Source organism: Sinocyclocheilus rhinocerous, unplaced genomic scaffold (assembly GCF_001515625.1).
Source record: "Sinocyclocheilus rhinocerous isolate Xijiao unplaced genomic scaffold, SAMN03320098_v1.1 scaffold4140, whole genome shotgun sequence".
NCBI lineage: Eukaryota > Metazoa > Chordata > Actinopteri > Cypriniformes > Cyprinidae > Sinocyclocheilus > Sinocyclocheilus rhinocerous.
Window position 1 is genome coordinate 168397 of NW_015661995.1, and position 3947 is coordinate 172343.

At 39.7% G+C, this 3947-nt stretch overlaps 1 pseudogene; it reads left to right on the forward strand.

Annotated features, from left to right (window-relative positions):
• The window catches only part of LOC107727141 (F-box/LRR-repeat protein 19-like), a 19849-nt pseudogene that overhangs the window by 11819 nt on the left and 4083 nt on the right, over positions 1-3947 (forward strand).

The window sequence follows — 3947 nt, forward strand, 5'->3', positions numbered from 1 at the left end:
ACACGCAACGGCCGCACGCGGGTGAGCGGCAGAGAGCTGCAGGAGAAGGAGAACTCCAACAGCAGCGCCGTCTCCAATCACCGGCACGCCGCCGGGAAAGCCGTCCGCGGGAGCAGGATCCGCGGAGCAGGCCGGCAGAGCCAGAGCACTCCCTGGAACAAGAGCACAGCGACGGCAAACACCAGTGTCAATCAACTATCGTGGGAGGGGCCTGGGTCAAGAATCGGAGAACGGCTTGATCTGAGAAAGTGATCATTATTATTGGAAACTGGCTGGGTTTTTATTATTATAGGGTGGTTGTGTACACACACATTCATGTTCAAACACCATGTAAAAGTGAATTTTGCATCTGATGACCCCTTTAACAGTACACACAAAACAAGTGCAAAGTACATACTAGAGGTCGACCGGTGTATCGGTTTTGCCGATTAATCAGCACCGATAGTTGTTAGCTGGAACTACCGGTTATCTGCAGAAATCCATGCCGATAGTTTTCCGGGTTGTGTCTGTTGCTGGAGCGACTGAGAAAGGTCTGCTGTCATTATAGTGCGAGAGCGGCCTCTAGAGGCAGAAATCACTGACACCTCGTGCTGTTTGTTTTGACACGTGCGCTGCACAGAGCGGGAAACTTCAGATGCAGATCTGCAGATCAGAAGCACAGCCGACAGAAAATCCTGCCACGCCACAGACTTCTGCATGCTGTTAATCAGGTCTCGCCGCTTCCGCTCAAGCGTTTGCAAACGCTTCGTTAAATTTGAAGCTATTTTACTCAAGATGCCTTTAAAGTAGATACAAAAATGATCATAACCAATGTCCATCACATATACATTTAGCATTTAGCAGACACTTTTATCCAAAGCGACTTACAAATGAGGACAATGGAAGCAATCAAAATCAACAAAAGAGCAACGATATACAAGTGCTATAACAAGTCTCAGTTAGCTTAACGCAGTACACGTAGCAAGTTTTCTTTTTAATTATATAATAAAAAGAAAACAGATAGAATAGAAAAAGAATAGAAGGATTATATACTATTACATTATATACTATACTATATTATTATATTATTATACATATAAGGATTGATATCTAAAAGTTTTATTTTTAATTTTTATTCTTTTCATTAACATTTCGATATAAAAATGTAATAAAACGCCATCAGTAAGAACAACTAGCTAGTTTAACTGATTACCTTAAAAGTCATTGTTTAATGAGACCTGTTTTCTGGGTTTGGTCAGGTGACGTTCGACATATACCCTATTCACATAATTTTCCATTAAATTCCATTATATTTGTCCCAAATTTGTACATTATATTTGTCCGTTGTTAATGTACATAAAGACTTCACCCTAGGCTGTAAAACTGTGTATTGTGCATTTTTCAGCGACACGTTTGTCTTTCTGTGGCTCTAATAAAATATGCTTCATTTATAGAGCTATAATATAGATGTCGCTTTCTCTTTCCATTTGCTGTTTTTTTTAAACACGTAACTTCAAAACGTATGTCGGTTTGGTGATGAAATGTTTTAGGCCGCCGCACGCGTTGAGCGTGACGTGACCGGTGTGTGATACTAGACTAGATCATCATCATTTCAATCCTGTGGCCTTTGTGTCCATATTTAAAGATGGCCATCTTTAGCGTGACTGTTGAAATGAAATGGTAACGCTTTACAATCAGAGTCCGTTTGTAACATCAAGATTAATGAAACTTGTAGAAGTAGTGTAGAGTGTGTTAATTGAACATTTACTATTATTAATACATTTTTCTATTTTAAAGTTTCTTCTTTTAACATTAGTTAATAAACTATGAACTAACTTTAATCAATATAATAACCAATATTAATATTTTTATTCATTCACAAAGTATGGTTCAGTACTGTATTTTTATTTTTTTTTAAATAGAGCACTATTTTAGTTTTTGTTCAGTATCCATTTCGGTTGATTAATCTGTATTGGCCAGTTTGGTCTAGCCTAGCTATCGGTATCGTCAAATCCACTATCAGTCGACCTCTAGTACATACTCTGGAAAATATCATATATTGATCACATTAGATATACTATGAAGCCATTCTCTGAATCCAACCTTCCTCTTCAGTCTGAATCTGTGAATCTGAGCATATGCATCCGTTCTCCTGTGTGCTGCTGTGAGGATGTCATGTCTGTGTCTCGAGCCGTAGACAGGGATTGACCAGTCATCAATCACCGGCTCACGGCTGCTCTTCTTCTGACGCTTCTGCTTTATAATGACTATAAAGGAACTTTGTGAGAGTGCGATGAACTGAAGCTAAGTGACGCCTCTTTAGTGATTATAAAGTAAGGGCTATTTGCGCAATTTCTAGGCTAAATCTAATCCGTTCAGAAGTTGAATAAGTGTGGTTTTTCGTGCTGCTAAGGGCCATTGTACCCTGTACAAGCAGCAAAGTATCGGGCGTGATATAAACCCCTCATGAATGGGAGAAAAATATAATGATGTTCACTAACAAAACAGATGTTCAAGCCATGCAGACTAATAGATTAATATAGGTAACACTTTATATGTTGTCCTAGTCACATTTACTTACTATTATAATAACAATAAATAAAAAAAAAAAAGTGTAACCGAAACGTATTTCAATTTTCGTGTCAAAATATGTTTTTAAATGCAGTTGTAATCATTTATAAAAGTAATGACTAGTAAATCTTGCCATTCATTCACTGTACATTGCTATGCTTGTTATGGTAAAAGTTATTTTTGCAGCAGTGCATCAGTGATTTTACTATGTATATAAATGTCTGTTCTGCCAGACGTCTGAAGCGTGTGTTTGTGTGCAGGTGCTGTGATAAGAGGTTATGGACTCAGATCGATCTGAGCCGCCAGCGCTCCATAACTCCTCCCATGCTGAGCAGTATAATCCGTCGACAGCCTGTGTGTCTCAACCTGGGCTACACCAACATCTCCAAGAAACAGCTCATGTGGCTCATTAACCGTCTGCAAGGTAGGATCTCAGTACTGCGAGCACACAAGTGTACAAGAGCTCGGAGAGGGGCCTGACTGATGGAGACCCATGCACATATCAGGAGTGATGGGAAATATAGATCAGCTGGCAAATGCAAAACAAAAAAAAGATCAAGATTTTGATAGTTTTTGCTTAAAAGATGCAAAAATATCTGCCAGTGGGGCAAGAAAAATCTTGTTTGGCAGACACACACACACACACACACACACACACACTCTCTTACTTCTTTTAAGCAAAATCTTGATCTTTTTTTTTTTTTTTTTTAGTAAACAAGACATAATATTGTAAGTCCTTTTACTTGTAAAGTAAATTCATCTTGATTCAAGAATGTTTAGATATTTATACTAGAAAACAAGACAAAGATATTAAGTATGAAAATCATTTTTTGCTGTGTTCCAACTGGTCTGACCGAAGTAACGAATGATTTTAAATGTGTAATTTGATGCTCATATTTAGATCAAGTGAGCATTCCTGTAGCTCATTCAGTTGAGTCACACTGGATCAAAGCATTTGTCCAACTTGTAAATCATGAATCATTATCCAGAAGTTAAAGAATGAAACGATATCTGGGTGCTTTTGAGCACTTTCCCTTGCTCTGCTGCATCTGCTCATGATCATTCCGCGCTGAGCTGTGCTCGAAGCAGCAGAAGTCAGGTTAGCGCAGTGAGTCTTGTGTGAATAATGATGCATGGAGACCTGGGCTTGGCAGCAGAGCAGATGTAGTGAATGTGTGCTGCTGCTGCTGTGCTCCTCAGGGCTGCTGGAGCTGAACGTGGCGGGCTGCTCGTGGTCCTCGGTCTCAGCGCTCTGTCAGTCGGTGTGTCACACTCACTCTCTCACACACATAGACACACTCACACACAGACACACACACTCACACACACACAGACACAAAGACACACACACACACACTCACACTCTCTCTCACACACACACAGACACAAAGACACAC